Source organism: Hemitrygon akajei, chromosome 4, assembly GCF_048418815.1.
Source record: "Hemitrygon akajei chromosome 4, sHemAka1.3, whole genome shotgun sequence".
Taxonomy (NCBI): domain Eukaryota; kingdom Metazoa; phylum Chordata; class Chondrichthyes; order Myliobatiformes; family Dasyatidae; genus Hemitrygon; species Hemitrygon akajei.
The window spans coordinates 3,667,593-3,693,630 of record NC_133127.1 but is presented as its reverse complement, the minus strand read 5'-3'; the positions used below and the strand labels follow the sequence as shown (position 1 = coordinate 3,693,630).

General features: G+C 47.6%; 1 protein-coding gene and 1 long non-coding RNA gene across 2 annotated transcripts in view; one reads left to right on the top strand and one right to left on the bottom strand.

Moving 5' to 3' along the window:
* The window catches only part of LOC140726071 (interferon-induced very large GTPase 1-like), a 53,802-nt gene extending 50,078 nt beyond the window's left edge, over positions 1 to 3,724 (bottom strand). Inside the window, exons 1-2 of the mRNA XM_073042006.1 lie at positions 3,594 to 3,724; positions 932 to 1,034 (exon numbers count right to left, since the gene is read on the bottom strand). The gene's annotated coding sequence lies outside the window, so the exon portion shown is untranslated. The remainder of the gene's footprint in view (positions 1 to 931; positions 1,035 to 3,593) is intronic.
* A 35-nt stretch (positions 3,725 to 3,759) lies between these two features.
* On the top strand, positions 3,760 to 6,893 carry LOC140726072 (uncharacterized). Its single transcript, XR_012098567.1, has 3 exons — positions 3,760 to 3,877; positions 5,152 to 5,480; positions 6,755 to 6,893. It is a non-coding gene; the product is annotated as an uncharacterized lncRNA (long non-coding RNA).
* Positions 6,894 to 26,038: the final 19,145 nt, after the last annotated feature.

Genomic DNA, 26,038 nt, shown 5'->3' with positions numbered 1-26,038 from the left:
TGCTACCATCAGGAAGGAGGTACAGGAACCTGAAGACCTACACTCAATGTTTCAGGAGCAGCTTCTTCCCCTCTGCCATGAGATTTCTGAACGGTCTATGAACCCATGAACACCATGTCACGATCTTGCTCTCTTTTGGCACAACTGTTCTGTTTATTATTGTAACTTAATGTAATATTTTTATGTGATGAGTGGTGTACCACGAGGAATGGTTCTGGGACATTTGCTGTTCTCTACTTATACAAACAACTTGAGCATAAGACCAGAATTAGGCCATTCGGCCCATCCTGACTGTTTTACTAATCCACTCAACCACTCTCCTGCCTTCTCCCTGTAACTTTTGACACCCTTACTGGTCGCCATGGTGGCACAGAGGTGAGCATGATGGTATTACACCTTGGAGTTCAGAGTTCCATGATGGCATCGTCTGTCAGGACTCACGTTACACCCTCCTCATGGGATGAGTGGGTTTTCTCCCACAGTTAGACATACTGGGTAGGTGAGTTGGGAATTGTAAATTGTCCCGTGAGGTGGATAGGGTTAAATCAGGGTTCTCGGGTGTTACTACGGTGTCCCACCTCGACGAGCTGGAAAGCCTCTTCCACGCTGTATATCAAAATTAATCTTTTGTACCTTGGCCCCAGAGGAAGGCTGTCTCATTCAGCTGTGTCCATGTATGGTTTGAAAGACAATTACACTTGATTTGATTTGAAATAAATAAAATAACCAGGAACCTGTGGATCTCTGGGCAAAATGCAGGGAAATAGGAACGGCTCAGATGGGAATCTTGTTCGGGATGGACAAGTTGGTCAGGCTCTATAACACTATGATGCTGTGCAGATTTGGGGAATTAAGAAGGCAGCAGAGGTGAGTGAGGAGGACCTGGGGGAGAGCAGTGGGACAGACCATTGCATATTTAGAGCCCACCTACCTTGTCGAGACCATTGGAAGAGCTGGAGGTGATGTCACCATTCAGGAAGTGATGTGTGTCAGTGGAAACAGCTGATTGGTGAGCAGCAAGGGTGGGTTGTTCACTGAAATGAAGACAAAGGCAGGGATGTTACATTGTAACAGGCAGTGTTTATCCAGGAAGAATCTTGCTGGTGGTTTCATTCTCTCCATTACTTTCAGTGCCACACACTCCCTAGTGGAGAACAGGAGGATAGGTCAGATGAACACTGCTGGAGTGATGGTACGGGAGAGAGGGGTTTAGATTTCTACATCACTGAGAATGTTTCGGAGCAATGTGGGACCTTTACAAGCTGGATGGTTTGTGCCCAATCCAGGATGGAGCTGATACCCCTACAGGGAGTTTGCTGGTGCTGTTGGGGTGGGGGCACACAGAGACTATGACCAGCAGGGGGGATGAGACTGTCAAATATAGAAAGAAGACGAGGTCACTCTAGTGGGCAGATCAGAGCTGGTTTAATAATGCTCGGGGCGGACTGCAGGGCTAAAATGCATCTGAGTAAATGCAAGGAGACTGACTGGTCAGGCATTGGGAACATGATATTGTTGCAGTTACAGAGATGGGACAAGAGCAGACTTTGCTGGGGTACAGACACTTCAGGTGTGATGGGGAGGTATGAATAAGTAGAGTATTGATGAATGAGACCATCACTGCAGAAAGGAGGGAGGTTGTCCCAAAGGTTCCACATTAGAACAGGGTGATCACTTTGGTTGGAGTGTGTTACAGAGTTCACAACAGTCAGCGGCAGATGGAGGAGTCGATATGGAGACAGATCACAGAGATGAAAGAGTACTAGGGTTCAGGAGCTTGGAGACTTCAGCCTCAGTGTGAAAGGTCTACAGGGGAATGAACTGATAAACTGTGTCCAGGAGATCTCTGAGCCCATCTGAAGATGGTTCTACAGGAGATGCAGACACACTTGAGCTGCTCTTGGGGAATATCCCTCAGTATGGGGATGCCGTGTCCATGGGGGAGTATTATGGGGTCAGACTCCATAAGGATCACAGGAACAGTCTGGTGGGGTTAAAAGCAGAAGGGAAAGGTGGATAGGAGGGAGAAGATGACTGATCCTAAGCCAGTAGAAGCTTCCTACTGTATATGAATCTAATCACACTGTCTTACTGATCACACTCTGTCAGAAATAATATCTGGAAGGAGTGTGAATGGAATTCCAGAGACAACAGTGAATCAGTCTGAACCAAACTGTAAAACAGCAAAAGGCAGAATGAGCGATGAACCAGCTGTTTCTGTCAGTGACCCGGCCGGTGACTGACTGATTCAGACTCTGTGATCTCTGCTGATACCGTAGCCTGGTTTTATAGAGAGAATCAGAGCTTCGCTTTCAACCCCACCCAGACCACATCCTTTGTTTTTCAGAGAAATCATGTGACTGTTGGTAAGGAGCCAAACAGACCTTCAGCCCAACATATTCGTGCTGACCGGTAACAACCTGTCCGTACTGATCCCAATTAACAGCAACCCTCCTCTAGACATCTCGGACTCCCCTCTCCCCATCCACCCACCTCTTTCTCGCGACTCAACACTCACCCACCTCTCTCTTCTCACAACCCACTCCCCACCCACACCTCTCTCTTGCCCACTTCCCAACCACCCATCCCTCTCCCCCACTTCTCTCCCGTATTTCTGACCCCCTCTCCAAACCCCACCCAGCAAAAGGCAGAGTGAGTGATGAACCAGTGACCCGGCCAGTGACTGACTGATTCAGACTCTCAGTGTGATCTCTGCTGATACCGTACCCTGGTTTTATAGAGAGATTCAGAGCTTTCACTTTCAACCCCACCCCAGCCTCCTCTCTCTCCCTATTCACCTCCCACTCACTTCTCTCTGCCCACTTCAGACTCTCAGTGTGACCTCTGCTGATACTGCTGTTTCTGTACCCTGGTTTACAGAGAGGTTCAGAGCATTTACTTTCAAACCTTTCTGTTCAAAGAAATCATGTGATTATTTGTACGGCGTCAAACAGACATTCAGCCCAACATATTCATGCTGACCGGTAACTAACTGTCCATACTGACCCAATTAACACCTCACTTCCCTCTCCGCAATTCCCAGCCACCTCTCTCTCCCCACTCCACCCAGCACTCTCTCACCCCACCCACCTTGCTCTCCGCACTCCCCACCCACCCACCCTCTCTCCCCAATTGCCACTCACCTATCTATCTCTCCTATCCCCTCCCAGCCACCTCTTCTCCTCTCCCCATCCATCATTACCCACCCATCATTTCCTCCCCACTCCACATTTACCCATCCTTCTCTCCCCTCTCCCCACCACCCACCTCTCTCTCCCCACCCTAGAGCAACTCTGCTTCGCCCGTCTACTCAGTGCTCATTTCTCTCCCCTCCTCCCCTCTATAACCCCCTAACTCAGCCCTCCCTCTCAACCAGCCTCTGCCCCACTCCCATTACACACCACACCCCAGCCCTCTCTGACCATCTCTTTCTTCCTCACTACTTATCCCCGTCTCCCCACGTCTGTTCCCTGATTCAATCCTCTCCATCTCCAGCACTGACTGAGAGTCACTGACTTGAATCACTATCTTTGTTTCTCTCTCTGCAGATGCTGCCCGACCTGGTGAGTCTGAGCAGCCGTTTCCAATTTTACCTCAGATTCCCGTGTCTGCAGTTTCCTGTCGATGCTGCTGTTAGCCGAAGGTTCGTGGTGTGGGACACACAGGTTGTCACCGGAGAAATGAAGTCAGCTTTCTTCAGTCTGGAGAAATAATATCTGGAAGGAGGGTGAACGGAATTCCAGAGACAACAGTGAATCAGTCTGAACCAAACTGTAAAACAGCAAAAGGCAGAGTGAGCGATGAACCAGCTGTTTCTGTCAGTAACCCGGCCAGTGACTGACTGATTCAGACTCTCAGTGTGATTTCTGCTAATATGGTACCCAGGTTTTATAGAGAGATTCAGAGCTTTCACTTTCAATCTTATTCAGACCTTATCCATTGCTTTTCAGGGAATTCATGTGACTGTTTGTAAGGAGCCAAACAGACCTTCAGCCCAACATATTCGTGCTGACCGGTAACAACCTGTCCGTACTGATCCCAATTAACAGCAACCCTCCTCTAGACATCTCGGACTCCCCTCTCCCCATCCACCCACCTCTTTCTCGCGACTCAACACTCACCCACCTCTCTCTTCTCACAACCCACTCCCCACCCACACCTCTCTCTTGCCCACTTCCCAACCACCCATCCCTCTCCCCCACTTCTCTCCCGTATTTCTGACCCCCTCTCCACACCCCACCCAGCAAAAGGCAGAGTGAGTGATGAACCAGTGACCCGGCCAGTGACTGACTGATTCAGACTCTCAGTGTGATCTCTGCTGATACCGTACCCTGGTTTTATAGAGAGATTCAGAGCTTTCACTTTCAACCCCACCCCAGCCTCCTCTCTCTCCCTATTCACCTCCCACTCACTTCTCTCTGCCCACTTCAGACTCTCAGTGTGACCTCTGCTGATACTGCTGTTTCTGTACCCTGGTTTACAGAGAGGTTCAGAGCATTTACTTTCAAACCTTTCTGTTCAAAGAAATCATGTGATTATTTGTACGGCGTCAAACAGACATTCAGCCCAACATATTCATGCTGACCGGTAACTAACTGTCCATACTGACCCAATTAACACCTCACTTCCCTCTCCGCAATTCCCAGCCACCTCTCTCTCCCCACTCCACCCAGCACTCTCTCACCCCACCCACCTTGCTCTCCGCACTCCCCACCCACCCACCCTCTCTCCCCAATTGCCACTCACCTATCTATCTCTCCTATCCCCTCCCAGCCACCTCTTCTCCTCTCCCCATCCATCATTACCCACCCATCATTTCCTCCCCACTCCACATTTACCCATCCTTCTCTCCCCTCTCCCCACCACCCACCTCTCTCTCCCCACCCTAGAGCAACTCTGCTTCGCCCGTCTACTCAGTGCTCATTTCTCTCCCCTCCTCCCCTCTATAACCCCCTAACTCAGCCCTCCCTCTCAACCAGCCTCTGCCCCACTCCCATTACACACCACACCCCAGCCCTCTCTGACCATCTCTTTCTTCCTCACTACTTATCCCTGTCTCCCCACGTCTGTTCCCTGATTCAACCCTCTCCATCTCCAGCACTGACTGAGAGTCACTGACTTGAATCACTATCTTTGTTTCTCTCTCTGCAGATGCTGCCCGACCTGGTGAGTCTGAGCAGCCGTTTCCAATTTTACCTCAGATTCCCGTGTCTGCAGTTTCCTGTCGATGCTGCTGTTAGCCGAAGGTTCGTGGTGTGGGACACACAGGTTGTCACCGGAGAAATGAAGTCAGCTTTCTTCAGTCTGGAGAAATAATATCTGGAAGGAGGGTGAACGGAATTCCAGAGACAACAGTGAATCAGTCTGAACCAAACTGTAAAACAGCAAAAGGCAGAGTGAGCGATGAACCAGCTGTTTCTGTCAGTAACCCGGCCAGTGACTGACTGATTCAGACTCTCAGTGTGATTTCTGCTAATATGGTACCCAGGTTTTATAGAGAGATTCAGAGCTTTCACTTTCAATCTTATTCAGACCTTATCCATTGCTTTTCAGGGAATTCATGTGACTGTTTGTAAGGAGCCAAACAGACCTTCAGCCCAACATATTCGTGCTGACCGGTAACAACCTGTCCGTACTGATCCCAATTAACAGCAACCCTCCTCTAGACATCTCGGACTCCCCTCTCCCCATCCACCCACCTCTTTCTCGCGACTCAACACTCACCCACCTCTCTCTTCTCACAACCCACTCCCCACCCACACCTCTCTCTTGCCCACTTCCCAACCACCCATCCCTCTCCCCCACTTCTCTCCCGTATTTCTGACCCCCTCTCCAAACCCCACCCAGCAAAAGGCAGAGTGAGTGATGAACCAGTGACCCGGCCAGTGACTGACTGATTCAGACTCTCAGTGTGATCTCTGCTGATACCGTACCCTGGTTTTATAGAGAGATTCAGAGCTTTCACTTTCAACCCCACCCCAGCCTCCTCTCTCTCCCTATTCACCTCCCACTCACTTCTCTCTGCCCACTTCAGACTCTCAGTGTGACCTCTGCTGATACTGCTGTTTCTGTACCCTGGTTTACAGAGAGGTTCAGAGCATTTACTTTCAAACCTTTCTGTTCAAAGAAATCATGTGATTATTTGTACGGCGTCAAACAGACATTCAGCCCAACATATTCATGCTGACCGGTAACTAACTGTCCATACTGACCCAATTAACACCTCACTTCCCTCTCCGCAATTCCCAGCCACCTCTCTCTCCCCACTCCACCCAGCACTCTCTCACCCCACCCACCTTGCTCTCCGCACTCCCCACCCACCCACCCTCTCTCCCCAATTGCCACTCACCTATCTATCTCTCCTATCCCCTCCCAGCCACCTCTTCTCCTCTCCCCACCCATCATTACCCACCCATCATTTCCTCCCCACTCCACATTTACCCATCCTTCTCTCCCCTCTCCCCACCACCCACCTCTCTCTCCCCACCCTAGAGCAACTCTGCTTCGCCCGTCTACTCAGTGCCCATTTCTCTCCCCTCCTCCCCTCTATAACCCCCTAACTCAGCCCTCCCTCTCAACCAGCCTCTGCCCCACTCCCATTACACACCACACCCCAGCCCTCTCTGACCATCTCTTTCTTCCTCACTCCTTATCCCTGTCTCCCCACGTCTGTTCCCTGATTCAATCCTCTCCATCTCCAGCACTGACTGAGAGTCACTGACTTGAATCACTATCTCTGTTTCTCTCTCTGCAGATGCTGCCCGACCTGGTGAGTCTGAGCAGCCGTTTCCAATTTTACCTCAGATTCCCGTGTCTGCAGTTTCCTGTCGATGCTGCTGTTAGCCGAAGGTTCGTGGTGTGGGACACACAGGTTGTCACCGGAGAAATGAAGTCAGCTTTCTTCAGTCTGGAGAAATAATATCTGGAAGGAGGGTGAACGGAATTCCAGAGACAACAGTGAATCAGTCCAAACCAAACTGTAAAACAGCAAAAGGCAGAGTGAGCGATGAACCAGCTGTTTCTGTCAGTAACCCGGCCAGTGACTGACTGATTCAGACTCTCAGTGTGATTTCTGCTAATATGGTACCCAGGTTTTATAGAGAGATTCAGAGCTTTCACTTTCAATCTTATTCAGACCTTATCCATTGCTTTTCAGGGAATTCATGTGACTGTTTGTAAGGAGCCAAACAGACCTTCAGCCCAACATATTCGTGCTGACCGGTAACAACCTGTCCGTACTGATCCCAATTAACAGCAACCCTCCTCTAGACATCTCGGACTCCCCTCTCCCCACCCACCCACCTCTTTCTCATGACTCAACACTCACCCACCTCTCTTCCCACAACCCACTCCCCACCCACCCATCTGTCCACCCAGTTCCCGCTCCCCACTACTCACCCAACCATCTCTCTCCCTCCCTATTCCTGACCCAATGACCCATCTCTCTCCCCATTCCCCACTCGCCCTTCACTCTCTCCTAATCCCCACTCCAGCCTCCTCTCTCTCCCTGTTCACCACCCACTCACTTTTCTCTGCCCACTTCAGACTGTCAGTGTGACCTCTGCTGATACTGCTGTTTCTGTACCCTGGTTTACAGAGAGGTTCGAGCTTTTACTTTCAAACTTTCCTTTTCAAAGAAATCATGTGATTATTTGTATGGAATCAAACAGGCATTTGGCCCAACATATTCGTGCTGACCGGTAACTACCTGTCTGTACTGATCCCAATTAACAGCAACCCTCCTCTAGACATCTCTCACTCCTAACCCTCCCTCCTCACACCCCACCCACCTTCCTCTTTCTCCCCAATCTCCAGCCCCCACCACTCTCCCCACTCCCCACCCATCCACCTCACTCCCCAACCTCCACCCCACCACCTCTATCTCCCCACTCCCTACCCACACACCTCTCTCCCCCCATTCCCACTTTCCACTCACCTCACTCCACCCACCCACCTCTCTTCCCACTCCCCGCCTACTCACTTCTCTCCCTACTACCAACCCAATCACCTCTCCCCATTCCCCACCCACATCTCTCCCCACTACTCACCCACGCACCGACTCACCCCTCTCTCCCCACTCCCCAGCCTCCATCCTCTCACCCACTACCCACCCACACCTCTCTAATTCCTCCCCAACCACTTACCTCACTTCCGTCTCCCCAATTCCCAGCCACCTCTCTCTCCCCACTTCCCACCTCCCACCTATATCTATCTCTCCTATTCCCTCCCAACCACCTCTTCCCCTCTTCCCACCCACCTATCATTCTCTCCCCACTCTTCATTCACCTATCCTTTTCTCCCCTCTCCCCACCCTAGACCAACTCTGCTTCACGTGTTACTCAGTGCTAATTTCTCTCCGCTCCTCCCCTCTACAACCCCCCAACTCACCCATCCCTCTCGACCAGCCTCTGCCCCACTCCCATTACACCCCACACCCCAGCCCTCTCTGACCATCTCTTTCTTCCTCACTCCTTATCCCCGTCTCCCCACGTCTGTTCCCAGATTCAATCTTCTCAATCTCCAGCACTGACTGAGAGTCACTGACTTGAATCACTATCTTTGTTTCTCTCTCTGCAGATGCTGCCCGACCTGGTAAGTCTGAGCAGCCATTTCCAATTTTACCTCAGATTCCCGTGTCTGCAGTTTCCTGTCGATGCTGCTGTTAGCCGAAGGTTCGTGGTGTGGGACACACACAATGTACCCGTAATGGGATCAGCCATATCTACGGCTTTTTGTGGACCTTTCCATTCAAAGGCTTTGGTGTTCCCTACCAAACCATAATTCAACCAGTCAATATACTCTCCACCACAAATCAATGGAAGTGTGTCAAAGTTTTATATGACAGGCTGAAACTTCACAAACTTCTAAGAGAGTACTGAGAGGGAGCACGAGAAGAGAGCCATTTTTTCAATCAGGTCCAATGTCAAGATTAACAAGGCAGAACTTCATGGCAGTTTCTCAGAATTGGACTGCAACTAATCACTGAGCAGGATTCATGAGAGAGGGTGAATAAATATAATTCAAGCACAAGTGGAGCGGCCATTGTAGTGAGTGGGTCAGTGTTCAGAGTGGCTTTGGCTCGTCAGGCTTGGGTGGGGTCAGCATCTGTTCAGTTGATGGAGACCATGTTAAGCATCATGACCTCCACTGTTGTGATGAGGCTACACTTAGGTTGGAGTGTATTCCGTTTGTGTTGCCTCCAACCTGATGGCATGAACATTGATATCTCAAACTTCTGGTAATGACCCCCACCCCCACCCTTCACCATCTCCAATCCCCTTTACCCTCCCTCACCTTATCTCCTTGCTCATCCATCCTCTAGTGCTCCTCCCCCCTTTTCTTTCTTCCATGGCCTTCAGTCTCTTTCACCCATCAACTTCCCAGCTCTTTACTTCATCCCTCCCCCTCCAAGTTTCACCTATCACCTGATGGTTCTCACTCCCCTCCCCATCTTTCTAATCTACTCCTCAGCTTTTTTACTCCAGTCGTACCGAAGGGTTTCAGCCTGAAACATCAACTGTACTCTTTTCCACAGATGCCGCCTGGCCTGCTGAGTTCCTCCAGCATTTTGTGTGTGTTGTATCTGTTGAGTTTCTCCTTTTCTTTGTAATTGTTCATTCCTCACCTGTTGGGACACAGTAGTGCAGAGAGAATGACTCCAGGGACAGTGTTTTGTTCTGTGTGTGAGATAGGGGAGACCTCCATTCTCCCAGATAACCACACCTGCACCAGGTGCTCCTCAGAAAATGTGTTGAGGATCTGGAGCTGCAGTTCAATGATCTTCAGCTCAAACAGGAGAATGAGGAGGTGATAGGCAGGAGGTGACCCCTGAGTAACAGGAAGCAGGGACCTGGGTGACTGTCAGGAGGAGGAGGGAAAATACACATTGTATCGAATGGAGAGGCAGGTAGGCAGAGGGGGTGGTTTGGCTCCATCGGTAAAAAAATTCACGTCATTGGAAAGAGGTGATGTAGGATCAGAAAGTGTTGAATCGCTGTGAGTAGAGCTAAAGAACCGACAGGGTAAAAAGACTGAGAGGAGTTATACGCAGACCCTCAAATAGTAGTAAAAATATGGTTTACAAATTACAATGTGAGGTACAAACGCATGCAAAAAATGCAATGTTATGTTCGTCATTGGGGATTTCAATATGCAGGTAGATTGGGAAAATCAGATTGATGCAGGAGACCAAAAGGGGGGAATTTCTAGAGTACGTCCGAGACAGCTTTTTAGCCAGCTCATAGTTGAACCCACTAGGAGGTAAGCTATTCTAGATTGGGTGTTGTACAATGAACCAGAATTGATTGGAAAGCTTAAGGCAAAGGAACCCTCAGGAGCCAGTGATCACAATATAACAGAAATCACCTTGCAATTCGAGAAGGAGAAGGTAATGACAGATGTATCAGTGTTACTGTGGGTAAAGGGAATTACAGAGATACGAGAGAGGATCTGGCCTAAATTGAATGGAAAAAGAACACTGGCAGGGAGGAAGGCAGATCAGCCATTGTTGGAATTTCTGGGAGCAATTTGGAAGGTTCAGGATTCCTTCCCAAAGTGGAAGAAATATTCTAAAGGCAGAATGACAAAACCATGACTGGCAAGTTAACTCAAAGCCAAAAATCAGTGGGAAGTTAGAGGATTGGGAAACTTTTAAAAGCCAACTTAAAGTAGTGGCAAAGAAGGAAAAGATGGAATATGAAGGCAAGCTAGCCAATAATATTAAAGAGGATACCAAAAGTTTCTTCAGATACATAAGGAGTAACAGAGAGGTAAGAGTAGATATCGGATTGCTGGAAAATGATGCTGGAGAGAGAGGGGACAAGAAATGGTGAATGAACTGAAGAAGTATTTTGCATCAGTCTTCACTGTGGAAGACACTAGCAGTATGCTGGAAGTTCCAGTGGGTCGGGGGGGCAGAAATGTGTGATGGTGCCACGATTAGGGAGAAAGTTCTTGAGAAACAAAAAAGTCTGAAGGTTCATAAGTCACCTGGACCAGATGGCACACACCCCAGGATTCTGAAAGAGGTAACTGAAGAGATTGTGAAGGCATTGGTAGTGATCTTTCAACGATCAATTGATTCTGCCATGCTTCCAGAGGACTGGAAAATTGAAAATGTCATTCTATTCTTCAGAAAAGGAGCGAGGCAGAAAAAAGGAAATTATAGGCTAGTTTGACTGACCTCAGTAATTGTGAAGACATTGTAGTCATTTTTTTTTTTAAGGATGTAGTTTTGGGGTACATGAAGGCACATGATATCATATACCATAGTCCGCATGGTTTCCTCAAGGGAAAGTCTTGCCTGACAAATCTGTGGGAATTCTTTGCCTCAAATGGCTGTGGAGGTCAAGTAATTGAGTATATTTAAAGCGGAGATTGTTAGGTTCTCGATTAGTCAGGGTATGCATGGTTACAAGAAGAAAGCAGGAGAATAGGGTTGACAGGGTTAATAAATCAGCCATGATAGAATAGCTGATAAGCCCGAACGAGCTGAATGGCCTAATTGTGCTGGTCTGTCTGAAGGTCTTGTGGTGTTAACACACACCGGTCCTTGTTGAGGGATCAGCATTGGAAAGGGTGAGCAGTCTCCAGTTCCTGGTTGTCAACGTCTCAGAGGATTTATCCTTGACCTGACATATTGATGCAATTATGAGGAAAGCACATTAAATTTCCACAGATGTACCCTGGAGAACATTCCGACTGGGTGTATCACCACCTGCTATGGAGAGACCAGTGACCAGGTTTGGAACAAGCTGCAGGACATTGTATACTCACCAACTCCAACATGGGGACCAGCCTCCCTCCATCGAGAACATCTTCAAAAGGTGATGCTTCAGGAAGAAAGCATCCCCATTAAGGGCTCTCACCATCTTGAACAAGTCCTCTTCTCATTACTACCATCAGGCAGGAGCCTGAAGACTTGCCCTCAATGGTTTAGGAACAGCTTCTTTCCCTCTGCCATCAGATTTCTGAATGGTCCATGAATCAGAAACAGATCAGAATCAGGTTTATTATCAATGGCATGTGTCGTGAAATTTGTTAACTTACAGCAGCAGCTCAATGCAATACATTATATAGAAAAAGAAGAAAAAATAATAAGTAAAGTAATTACAGTACACATGTATTGAATAGATTAAAAATCATCCAAAAGCAGAAATAATACAAACATAAAAAACTTACAGCACAATACAGGCCCTTCATCCCACAAAGCTGTGCGGAAATATATATTAAAAAAAGTGAGGTAGTGTTCACAGGTTCAACGTCCATTTAGAAATTGGATGGCAAAGGGGATGAAGCTGTTCCTGAATCGCTGAGTGTGTGCCTTCAGGCTTCTGTACCTCCTACCTGATGGTAACAGTGAGAGAAGGGCATGGCTTGGGTGCTGGAAGTCCTTAATAATGGACACTGCCTTTATGACACACCGCTTCTTGAAGCTGTCCTGGGTACTTTGTAGGCTGGTACCCAAGATGGAGCTGACTAAATTTACAATCCTTTGCAGCTTCTTTCAATCCTGTGCAGTAGCCACCCACGCCCATACCAGACAGTGACGCAGCCTGTCAGAATGCTGTCCATGGTACATCTATAGAAGTTTTTGAGTGTTTTTGTTGACATACCAAATCTCTTCAAACTCCTAATGAAGTATAGTTGCTGTCTTGCCTTCTTTATAGCTGCATCAATATGCTGGGACCAGGTTAGATCCTCAGAGATCTTGACAGCCAAGAACATGAAACTGCTCACTCTCTCCACTTCTGATCCCTCTATGAGGATTGGTATGTGTTCCTTTGTCTTACCCTTCCTGAAGTCCACAATCAGCTCTTTTGTCTTACTGACGTTGAGTGCAAGGTTCTTGATGTGACACCACTCCACTAGTTGGCATATCTCACTCTTGAATGACCTCTTGTCTCCATCTGAGATTATACCAACAATGGTTGTATTATCAGCAAATTTATAGGTGGTATTTGAGTTATGCCTTACCACACTGTCATGGGTATAGAGAGAGTAGAGCAGTGGGCTAAGCACACACCACAGTAAGGAGGGGGGCATGGAGGGATGAGGATGTCCTTGTTAGCTTGCTCCTGGGGCTGGCGAAAACAGCCATCCGAGAGTCTTGGAAATGGGTGGCGGGAGGATCTGCCCGGGCAGACTGCCTGGCAATGTTTAGGGTGTATGTTCGTGCTCGGGTAAATATTGAAAAGGAACACGCGCGGTCCAAGGTAACCTTAGAGGCGTTCTGGGACCGTTGGGCTCCGCGGGGTGTAAATGCCATCATTGATAGAGATGGGAACATTTTGTTTTAATGTATATTGTCTATTTGTAGTGAAGTAATTGTGTTAGTCACTGTTTTGTATATATTGTATAGCACCGATATTTATAATAAATGAATTTTGTAAAAAAAAAAGAGGTGCATCAGTGTTGATCGTTAGTGAGGAGGAGATGTTATCACCAATCTACACAGACTGTGGTCTCCCATTTAGGAAGTCAAGGATCTAATTGCAGGGGGAGGTACAGAGGCCCAGGTTCTGTAACTTCTCAATCAGGATTGTGGGATTGATGGTGTTAAATGTTTTGCTCTTGTCGATGAACAGCATCCTGACATAGGTGTTTGTGTTGTCCAGGTGGTCAAAGGCTGTGTGAAGATCCATTGAGATTGCATCTGCCGTTGACCTATTGTGGCGATAGGCAAATTGCAGTGGGTCCAGGTCCTTGCTGAGGCAGGAGTTCAGTCTAGTCATAACCAACCTCTCTAAGCATTTCATCACTGTCGATGTGAGTGCTACCGGGTGACAGTCATTAAGGCAGCTCACATTATTCTTCTTAGGCATTGGTATAATTATTGCCTTTTTGAAGTAAGTGGGAACTTCTGTCCGTAGCAGTGTGAGGTTGAAAATGTCCTTGAATACTCCCACTAGTTGGTTGGCACAGGTTTCCAGAGCCTTACCAGGTACTCCATCGGGACTTTCCACCTTTGAGGGTTCACCCACTCTAAAGACAGCCTAACATCGGCCTCTGAGACAGAGATCACAGGGCCATCAGGTGCAGCAGGGATCTTCACAGCTGTAGTTATATTCTCCCTTTCAAAGCGGGCATAGAAGGTATTGAGTTCATCTGGTAGTGAAGCATCGCTGTCATTCATGCTATTGGGTTTCGCTCTGAGGAAGTAATGTCTTGCAAACCCTGCCAGAGTTGTCATACCTCCAATGTTGCCTCCAACCTCGTTCGAAATTATCTTTGCCCTTGAAATAGCCCTTCACAAATCATACCTGGTTTTCTGGTACAGGCCTGGGTCGCCAGACTTGAGAGCCACAGATCTAGCCTTCAGCAGAAGACGTACATCCTGGTTCATCCAGGGCTTTTGGTTTGGGAATGTACAGTAAGTCTTTGTGGGCACACACTCACCCAGACAGGTTTTAATGAAGTCGTTAACAACTGCAGCATACTCATCCAGGTTTAAAGATGAATCCTTGAATACAGTCCAGTCCACTGATTCAAAGCAGTTTTGTGCTTCCCTTGTCCAAACCTTCTTGGTTCTCACTACTGGTGCTGCAGTCTTCTTCTCTGCCTATACTCCGGGAATAGAAGTACAGCCAGGTGATCAGACTTCCCAAACTGAGGGCGTGGAATAGCACGGTAGGCATTCTTGATGGTGATGTAACAATGGTCCAGTGTTAGCTTCTTCTGGTATTGCAAGTGATCTGTTGATGGTAATTGCTTAGTGATTTGTTCAGACTGGCCTGGTTAAACCCCCCCCCCCCCCAAAACATTGGTGAAGGCGTTAGGGTGTGTTGTTTCGTGCATGTTGATCCCATTGCTCAGATCATCTAAAGTCTGCTTGACATTGGCCTGAGGTGGAATGTAAACTGCTACCAAATGACCCCAGAGAACTCCTGTGGTGGGTAAAATGGACGGCACTTTACTGCTAGATATTCCAGGTCTGGTGAGTAGAATTAGGACAACACTGATATATTTGTGCACCGAGAAGAGTTGACCATGAGGCATACTCCTCCACCTCTGCTTCTGAGAGAATCTATAGATCTATCCTGACGGTGTATAGTAAACCCATGGATCTGAATCGCTGCATCCGGTACGGAAGGGGTTAACCAGGATTCCGTGAAACAAAGGACACACGCGGTCCAAATGTCCCTCTGATTCAGCACTCTGGCTCTGAGATCATGGATTTTATTCACCAGAGACTGCACATTTGCCAGCAAGTATAGGGAGTTTAAAACCCCGTTTCCTTAAACGCACTTGTATCCCTGACCTGCAGCCACATTTCCCGCGTGGAATCCGTGGAATCTGTCCGCAGTCGGCATTGTTTCTGTCAGTATTAAGCAGTGATAGTTCATTTAAACACATCAAGACATCTTTGTTGACTGTAATGAACTTGGAAGCAGTTATGCTTTAGCTGTATCAGGCTGAAATGAGAATATTTAATCGTATCTATTGAGAGTTCTGCTGTCACACGAGTCGTTTCCACATCCTTCTGTAGTGAGGTGACCAGAACTGAACACTGTACTCCAAGTGGGGTCTGACCAAGGTCTCGTATAGTTGTAACATTACCTCACGGCTCTTGAACTCAATCCCACTGTGGACACATCATGCACCTTCTTAATAACACTGTCAACCTGCACTGCAGCTTTGAGTGTTCAATGGACACAATCCCCAAGATCTCTCTGATCCTCCACACTGCCAAGAGTCTTACCTTTAACACTATATTCTGTCTTCAAATTTGACTTACCAAAATGAACCCCATCTCCTCCGCATCTGCTCTCAGGATGAGGCTTTCATTCCAGAAATAGATCGACAAACCCACTTGTCCAGGTAGCCCCATTGTTTCAGCTTGTTCTTGCCCCACTGAACTAATACCGGCATACCTCGAGTCTGTTTTATCCCCCAAGTTCACTTCCTTCCTACCTACATCCGTGACACCCCACACTCTCTTGATCTTTGCAACAAGTTCAAGTTCCCTCGCCCCCATCATCTTACTTTTACTATGGATGTCCAGTCCCTATAGACCTCGATCCCCCACCAGGAAGGCCTCAAAGCTCTGGTTTTTTTCTGGACACCAGACCTAACCAGTTCCCCTCCACCACCACTTTCCTCTGCCTAGCGGAACTCCTCACTCTAAATAATTTCTTCTCCCACTTCCTTCAAATAAAAGGGGTAGCCATAGGCACTCACATGGGTTGAACTCCATCTGCCATCTCAGCCCAGTTCTACATCCTATCAATGTCCCACTGTAACCTCTGACAACCCTCCAGACTATCCACAACATTCCCAACCTTTGTATCATCAGAAAACATACTATCCAACCCTTCTACTTCTTCATCCAGCATTTTTAAAAATCATAAAAAGGATGGGTCCTTGTGGAAGAAAATACCCAGAGCTGTCACTGTATTGAGCGAGGAAGGGTTAATGATCTTCAAATGTAAAATCAAAGCCTACTGTGATTAATGTACTCTGTGCTGTTGACAACGTGCCTTTCAGTCAGGCTGATTAAAATAACTTCTTTGTTCTAAGAATTATCTCATGTCTGATATACTCTTTTGAGAAATTACCACTGAAGTAAATGTGTAACTGCTCGGGGCATATCCTGCAACTTTGCTGCTCAGCAGAACGGCCATTGAAGATCCTCCTTCTGATTTATGTGTTTTTCTCCCGTGTGTTTGGGATACAAATAAGAGCGTGACCAGAGTCTCGGAACTCCGCTTTTAGGGGATGAGCTCTCCGTGATATCACGCTACAATGAAGGCACTCTGAAGCCATCTCCCTCCGTGTCCGAGTGTTAGTTCTTTTTCCGCAACAACAAATGGCGATGAGGATGGGATCCTCATAAGACGCTCCACTCCCTTTCAAGTTGGGAAGGACTGACGAGGCGGATGGCTTTGCAGAATCCCAAAAAGAATCCGAGCGGAAAAAGGGGACTTTCCAAGTTAGGAAAGGCACCGGCATCCTAGCTGAAAGGGGGACGGCCGTAGTTTTTCTGACGCCCTAGCTTAAAGGGTGGGGGTGGGGGGGGGGAGCCCTAGTTCAGTCCCTTCCTACCTACACCCATGACAACTCACATGCTCCTGATCTATGCAAGGATTTGAGTTCTCTAGGGACTTGGAGTACTGTGTTCAGTTCTGGTCGCCTCACTACAGGAAGGATGTGGATACCATAGAGAGAGTGCAGAGGAGATTTACAAGGATGTTGCCTGGATTGCAGAGTGTGCCTTATCAGAATAGGTTAAATGAACTTGGCTTTTTCTCCTTGGAGCGACGGAGGATGAGAGGTGACCTGATAGAGGTGTATAAGATGATGAGAGGCATTGATCTTGTAGATAGACAGAGGCTTTTTCCCAGAGCTGAAATGGCTAACACGAGGGGTATAGTTTTAAGGTTCTTGGAAGTGGGTACAAGGGGGTTGTCAGAGGTAAGGTTTCCACACAGAGTGGTGGGTGTGTGGAATGCACTGCCAGTGATGGCAGTAGAGGTGGATACAACAGGGTCTTTTAAGAGATTCTTGGATAGTACATGGAGCTTAGAAAAATAGAGGGCTGAACTTGAGAGTATTTCTGACATGAGGAAAGCTGCAGATGCTGGAAATTCAAACAACACACACAAAATGCTGGTGAAACACAGCAGGCCAGGCAGCATCTATAAGGAGAAGCACTGTCGACATTATAGATGCTGCCTGGCCTGCTGTGTTCCACCAGCATTTTGTGTGTGTTGTTAGAGTAATTCTAGGCAGTTTCTGGAGTAGGTTACATGGTTGGCAGAACATTGTGGGCTGAAGGGCCTGTAACGTGCTGTAGATTTCGATTTTCTATGTTCTATCACCACCTAGCTTCTGGTATCATTCCCACCCTCTCCTTTCCACATCTGCCTATCACCTCTCTTCCACCTGTCACCAACTAACTTCTGGCACCATTCCCACTATCTCCTTCCCATATCAGCCAATCACCTCCCTCCCTGCTTTGAGAGGTTGGTCGAGGATTACATCTGCAGCATGCTCCCACCCAAACTGGACCCCTACAATTCACCTTCCGACACAACTGATTGACAGTTGATGCAATAGCCACTGCTCTACAAACTGTCATTACACATCCGGAGAAGAAGGATGCTTATGTGAGAATGCTGTTCGGCATTCAATACCACAATTCCTTCCAGGCTCGACAAGAAGCTCAGACACCTCGGCCTTCACCCTGCTTTGTGCAGCTGGATCCTGGACTTCCTGTCAGATTGCCGGCAGGTGGTAAGAGTGGGCTCCCTCACCTCCACCCCTCTGACTCTCAATACAGGAGCCTCTCAGGGCTGTGTACTTAGTCCTCTCTTTTACTCCCTGTATACCCATGACTGTGTCACCACCCACAGCTCCATTCTGCTAATTAAATTTGCTGATGATACTATATTAATTGGCCTAATTTCAAACAATAACGAGGTAGCCTACAGGGAAGATGTCATCTCTCTGACACAGTGGTGTCAAGAAAACAACCTCTCCCACAATGTCACAAAAAGCAAAGGAGCTGGTTGTGGATTACAGGAGAAATGGAGACGGGCTAACTCTTATTGACAATTGATCTAGGGTTGAGAGGGTAGACAGCTTTAAGTTCCTCGACATCCACATCACTGAGGACTTCACGTGGTCTGTGAAAACCAGCTGTGAGATGAAAAAGGCACAACAGCGCCTCTTTCACCTCAGACAGTTGAGGAGGATTTGTATGGGCCCCCAAATCCTAAGAACTAAGAATGTGAAAAGAAAAAGATTGGTTAAGACAAATGTAGGTCCCTTACAGTCAGAAACGGGTGAATTGATCATGGGGAACAAAGACATGGCAGACCAACTGAATAACTACTTTGGTTCTGTCTTCACTAAGGAGGACATAAATAATCTTCTGAAAATAGTAGGGGACCGAGGGTCTAGTGAGATGGAGGGACTGAGGGAAATACATGTTAGTAGTGAAGTGGTGTTAGGAAAATTGAAGGGATTAAAGGCAGATAAATCCCCAGGGCCAGATGGTCTGCATCCCAGAGTGAATAAGGAAGTAGCCCAAGAAATAGTGGATGCATTAGTGATAATTTTTCAAAACTCCTTAGATTCTGGATTAGTTCCTGAGGATTGGAGGGTGGCTAATGTAACCCCACTTCTTTAAAAAAGGAGGGAGAGAGAAACCGGGGAATTATAGACCGGTTAGTCTGACATCGGTGGTGGGGAAAATGCTAGAGTCGGTTATCAAAGATGTGATAACACAGCACATTTGGAAAGAGGTGAAATCATCAGACAAAGTCAGCATGGATTTGTGAAAGGAAAATCATGTCTGACGAATCTTATAGAATTTTTTGAGGATGTAACTAGTAGAGTGGATAGGGGAGAACCAGTGGATGTGGTATATTTGGATTTTCAAAAGGCTTTTGACAAGGTCCCACACAGGAGATTAGAGTGCAAACTTAAAGCACACGGTATTGGGGGTATGGTATTGATGTGGATAGAGAATTGGTTGGCAAACAGGAAGCAAAGAGCGGGAATAAACGGGACCTTTTCAGAATGGCAGGCAGTGACTAGTGGGGTACCGCAAGGCTCAGTGCTGGGACCCCAGTTGTTTACAATATATATTAATGATTTAGACGAGGGAATTAAATGCAGTATCTCCAAGTTTGCAGATGACTCGAAGCTGGGCGGCGGTGTTAGCTGTGAGGAGGAAGCTAAGAGGATGCAGGGTGACTTGGATAGGTTAGGTGAGTGGGCAAATTCATGGCAAATGCAGTTTAATGTGGATAAATGTGAGGTTATCCACTTTGGTTGGAAGAACAGGAAAACAGATTATTATCTGAATGGTGGCTGATTAGGAAAAGGGGAGGTGCAACGAGACCTGGGTGTCATTGTACACCAGTCATTTAAAGTGGGCATGCAGGTACAGCAGGAGGTGAAAAAGGCAAATGGTATGTTGGCATTCATAGCAAGAGGATTCAAGTACAGGAGCAGGGAGGTTCTACTGCAGTTGTACAAGGCCTTGGTGAGACCACAGCTGGAGTATTGTGTGCAGTTTTGGTCCCCTAATCTGAGGAAAGACATTCTTGCCATAGAGGGAGTACAAAGAAGGTTCACCAGTTTGATTCCTGGGATGGCAAGACTTTCATATGAAGAAAGACTGGATTGACTAGGCTTATACTCGCTGGAATTTAAAAGATTGAGGGGGGATCTTATTGAAATGTATAAAATTCTAAAGGGATTGGACAGGCTAGATGCAGGAAGATTGTTTCCGATGTTGGGGAAGTCCAGAATGAGGGGTCACAGTTTAAGGATAAAGGGGAAGCCTTTAAGGACCGAGATGAGGAAAAACTTCTTCACACAGAGAGTGGTGAATCAGTGGAATTCTCTGCCACAGGAAACAGTTGAGGCCAGTTCATTGGCTATACTTAAGAGGGAGTTAGATATGGCCCTTGTGGCTAAAGGGATCAGGGGGTATGGAGAGAAAGCAGGTACAGGGTTCTGAGTTAGATGATCAGCCATGATCATACTGAATGGCGGTGCAGGCTCGAAGGGCCGAAAGGCCTACTCCTGCACCTATTTTCTATGTTTTTATGTAACTTTCTATGGGGGCACAATTGAGAGCATTCTGACTGGCTGCATCACTGCATGGTATGGGAACTGTACCTCCCTTAATCGCAGGATTCTGCAGAGAGTGGTGTGGAGAGTCCAGCGCATCTGCAGATATGAACTTCCCACTATTCAGGACCCTTGCAAAGACAGGTATGAAAAAAAGGGACCAAAGGATCATTGGGGACCCGAGTTACCCCAACCCAAACTGTTCCAGCTGCTACCATCCGGGAAATGGTACAACAGCACCAACAGGCTCCTGGACAGCTTCTTCCACCAGGCCATCAGACTGATGAACTCACACTGATTTGAGTGTACTCTATGTTACATTGACTGTTCTATTTATGATAAATTATTATGAATTATATGATTGCACATTGCACAGTTAAACAGAGATGTAACAAAGATTTTTACTCCTCATGTCTGTGAAGGATGTAAGAAATAAAGTTAATTCAATTCAGTTCAATTCCACCTATCACCACCTTGCTTCTGGCACCATTCTCACTCTCTCCTTCTCACATCTGCCTATCACCCCCCTTTCACCTTGATCTACCCATCAGCTGTCAGCCCCCCTGCCCTCCACCTTTTATATTGGATATCTCCCCTCTATCTTTCAGTCTAGATGAAGGATCGGACTTAAATCTTTGAGTCCATTTCCCTCCCTAGATGCTGACCAAACTGCTGAGCTCCCTGGGAAGTGAGGGATGAGATTTCTGTGTCTTTGGCAATGATGTTTGTGTCCTCACTGGACACAGGAGAAGTACCAGATGACTGGAGAGTGGAAAATGTCAATCCTTTGTTCAAGAAAGGGAGTAGGGCTAACCATGGGAATTATAGACCAGTGTTGGCAAATTATTGGAGAGAATTCTTAGAGATAGTATTTATGACTATTTGGAGAAACATAGTCTGATTAATACAGTCAGGATGGCTTTGTGAGGGGCAAATCATGCCTCACAACCCTGATTGAACTCTTTAAGGATGTGACAAAACACATTGATGAAGACAAAGCAGTGGGTACGGTATAAATTAATTTTAGTCAGGCATTTGACAAGGTTTCCCATGTTAGGCTCATTCAGAATGTCTGGGGCATGGGATCCAGGGAAACTGGGCTGTGTGGATACAAGATTGGCTTGTCCGAAGAAGTTAGAGGGTGGTTGTAGATGGAGAGTATTCTGCCTGGAGGTTGGTAACTGGTAGTGTTCCACAGGGATCTGTTCTGGGACCCCCGTTCTTTGTGATGGTTAGAAATGACCTGGAAGAGGGAATAGAAGGGTAGATTAGTAGGTTTGCAGATCACACGAAGGTTGATGGGGTTGTGGACAGTGTGGAGTGTAGCTGTTCTGTAGGTTGCAATGGGACATCTCCTCCTCACTGACAATCAACACTGGAGCACTTCAAGGGTGTGTGCTTAGCCCACTGCTCTACTCTCTATATACACATGACTGTGTGGCTAGGCACAGCTCAAATACCATCTATAAATTTGCTGTTATACACCATGGGTAGCAGAATCTCAGATGGTCATGAGAAGGTGTACAGAAGTGAGATATGCCAACTAGTGGAGTGGTATCACAGCAAGAACCTTGCACTCAACGTCAGTAAGACAAAAGAGCTGATTGTGGACTTCAGGAAGGGTAAGACAAAGGAACACATACCAATCCTCATAGAGGGATCAGAAGTGGAGAGAGTGAGCAGTTTAAGGATCAGAAGTGGAAAGAATGAGCAGTTTAAGGATCAGAAGTGGAAAGAATGAGCAGTTTAAGGATCAGAAGTGGAGAGAGTGAGCAGTTTAAGGTTCCTGGGTGTCAAGATCTCTGAGAATCTAACCTGGTCCCAGCATATTGATGCAGTTATAAAGAAGGCAAGACAGCGACGATACTTCATTAGGAGTTTGAAGAGATTTGGTATGTTAACAAAAACACTCAAAAACTTCTATAGATGTACCGTAGAGAGCATTCTGACAGGCTGCATCGCTGTCTGGTACAGGGGGTGGGGGGGGGGTGGGGGGAAGTGGTGCTACTGCACAGGACTGAACGAAGCTGCAAAGCATTGTAAATTTAATCAGCTCCATCTTGGGTACAAGCCTACCAAGTACCCAGGACATCCTCAAGAAGCAGTGTCTCAGAAAGGCAGTGTCCATTATTACGGACCTCCAGCACCCAGGCCATGCCCTTTTCTCACTGTTACCATCAGGTAGGAGGTAGAGAAGCCTGAAGGCACACACTCAGTGATTCAGGAACAGCTTCTTCCCCTCTGCCATCCGATTCCTAAATGGACATTGAAGCTGTGAACACTAACTCACTTTTTTTAATATATATTTCTAAGGTAAGGATATGTTCTGCACGGCTTTGTGGGGCGAAGGGCCTCTATTGTGCTGTAAGATTTTTATGTTTGTATTATTTCTGCTTTTGGATGATTTTTAATCTATTCAATATACGTGTACTGTAATTACTTTACTTATTATTATTATTATTTTCTTCTTTTTCTATATAATGTATTGCATTGAATTGCTGCTGTAAGCTAACAAGTTTCACGACACATGCTGTTGATAATAAACCTGATTCTGACTCTGATTCATGGACCATTCAGAAATCTGACAGCAGAGGGAAAGAAGCTGTTCCTAAACCATTGAGGGTAAGTCTTCAGGCTCCTGTACCTCCTGCCTGATGGTAGTAATGAGAAGAGGACTTGTTCAAGATGGTGAGAGCCCTTAATGGGGGATGCTTTCTTCCTGAAGCATCACCTTTTGAAGATGTTCTCGATGGTGGGAGGCAGGTGCCCATGTTGGAGTTGGTGAGTATACAATGTCCTGCAGCTTGTTCCAAACCTGGTCACTGGTCTCTCCATAGCAGGTGGTGATACACCCAGTCGGAATGTTCTCCAGGGTACATCTGTGGAAATTTAATGTGCTTTCCTCATAATTGCATCAATATGTCAGGTCAAGGATAAATCCTCTGAGACGTTGACAACCAGGAACTGGAGACTGCTCACCCTTTCCAATGCTGATCCCTCAACAAGGACCGGTGTGTGTTAACACCACAAGACCTTCAGACAGACCAGCACAATTAGGCCATTCAGCTCGTTCGGGCTTATCAGCTATTCTATCATGGCTGATTTATTAACCCTGTCAACCCTATTCTCCTGCTTTCTTCTTGTAACCATGCATACCCTGACTAATCGAGAACCTAACAATCTCCGCTTTAAATATACTCAATTACTTGACCTCCACAGCCATTTGAGGCAAAGAATTCCCACAGATTTGTCAGGCAAGACTTTCCCTTGAGGAAACCATGCGGACTATGGTATATGATATCATGTGCCTTCATGTACCCCAAAACTACATCCTTAAAAAAATGAATGCAATGTCGTCACAATTACTGAGGTCAGTCAAACTAGCCTATAATTTCCTTTTTTCTGCCTCGCTCCTTTTCTGAAGAATAGAATGACATTTTCAATTTTCCATTCCCCTGGCAGCATGCCAGAATCAATTGATTCTTGAAGGATCACTACCAATGCCAGGAACTTTCTCCCTAATCATGGCACCATCACACATTTCTGCCCCCCGACCCACTGGAACTTCCAGCATACTGCTAGTGTCTTCTACAGTGAAGACTGATGGAAAATATTTCTTCTGTTCATTCACCATTTTCTTGTCTCCTCTCTCTCCAGCATCATTTTCCAGCAATCCAATATCTACTCTCACCTCTCTGTTACACTTTATGTATCTGAAGAAACTTTAGATTTGGCCATCTTTTCCTTCTTTGCAACTATAAGTTGGCTTTTAAAAGTTTCCCAATCATCTAACTTCCCACTGATTTTTGGCTTTGACTTAACTTGTCAGTCATGGTTATGTCATGGGGTAGGTGGGGAGTAGGGTGAAAGTGGTAGAGGGTGGGTAGTGGAGAGAAAGAGGTGGGTGGGTGGGGAGTGGGGAGGGAGATGGGTGAGTGGAGTGTGGGGTGGGGGGTGTGTGAATCAGGAGAGGGGAGGGAGAGGTGGGTGTGGAGTACGTAGAGAGAGGTGGGTGGGTGGTGATGGGGAGAGAGGAGGGTGTGGAATAGGGAGCGGGAGATAGGTCGGTGATTGGTTGGAAGAGAGCGATGGGAGTGCGGAGTTTGGAGAATGAGTTGGGTGAGTGGTGAGTGGGGAGAGAGGTGTGTGGGTTGGGAGTGGGGTGTGTGAAGAGAGAGGTGGGGAGTGGGGAGAACAAGGTGGGTGGGTGGGGAGTGTGGAGAGAGGTGATTGGGTTGGTAGTGGGGGAGAGAGAGGCGAGTGGGGAGAGAGGTGGGTGGAGGGTTAGGAGTGAGAGATGTCTATAGGATTTGTGATGTTAAGTGGGATCAGTACGGACAGGTAGTTAAAGGTCAACACGAATATGTTGGGCCAAATGTCTGTTTGATTCCACACAGTCACATGATTTCTTTGAAAAGGAAAGTTTGAAAGTAAAAGCTCTGAATCTCTCTGTAAACCAGGGTACAGAAACAGCTGTATCAGCAGAGGTCACACTGAGAGTCTGATGTGGGCAGAGAGAAGTGGGTGGGTGGGGAGTGGGGAGAGAGAGGTGGTTGGGCGGGGAGTGCAGGGTGGTGGGTGGGTCGGGAATGGAGAGGGAGAGGAGGGTGGGGACAGAGATGGTTGAGTGAGTGGTGAGGAGTGGGAAGTGTGTGGGTGTGGAGTCGGGAGAGAGAGGTTGGTGGGGAGAGGGAGGTGGGTGGGTGGGGAGTGGAGAGAGAGAGGTGGGTGGGTGGGAGTGGGGAGTAAGAGGTGGGTGGGTGGGAGTGGGGAGAGGGAAGTGGGTGGGTGGGGAGTGGGGAGAGAGAGTTGGGTGGGTGGGGAGTGGGGAGAGAGAAGTTGGTGGGTGGGGAGTGGGGAGAGAGAGTTGGGTGGGTGGGGAGTGGGTAGTGAGAGGAGGGTGGGTGGGAGTGGGTTGATGATGATTTGGGAGAGAGGGGTGGGGAGTGGGGAGAGAGAGGTGGGTGGGTGGGGACAGGGAAGAAACAGTTGGGTGGGGATTAGGGAGGGAGATTTGGAAGAGAGAGTTGGATGGGTAGGGAGGGGGATGGTGAGGTAGGTGAGTGGGAGTGTGTTGAGAGATGTGGGTGGGGATTGGGGAGAGAGAGAGGTGAGAGGAGGGTGGGTGGGGAGTGTGGAGAGAGAGGGGCTGGGGTGTGGGGAGAGGGAGAGAGAGTTGGGTGGGTGGGGATTGGGGAGAGAGAGGTGGGTGATGCAGAGTGGGGAGGGAGGTGAGGGTCTGTGCGGAGTGGGGAGAGAGAGGTGGGTGGGTGGGGATTGGGGAGAGAGAGGTGGGTGGTGTGGAGTGGGGAGGGAGGTGAGGGTCTGTGCGGAGTGGGGAGAGAGAGATGGGTGGGTGGGGAGTGGGGAGAGAGAGGTGGGTGGGTGGGTAGTGGGGAGAGAGAGTTGGGTGGGTGGGGATTGGGGAGAGAGAGGTGGGTGGTGCGGAGTG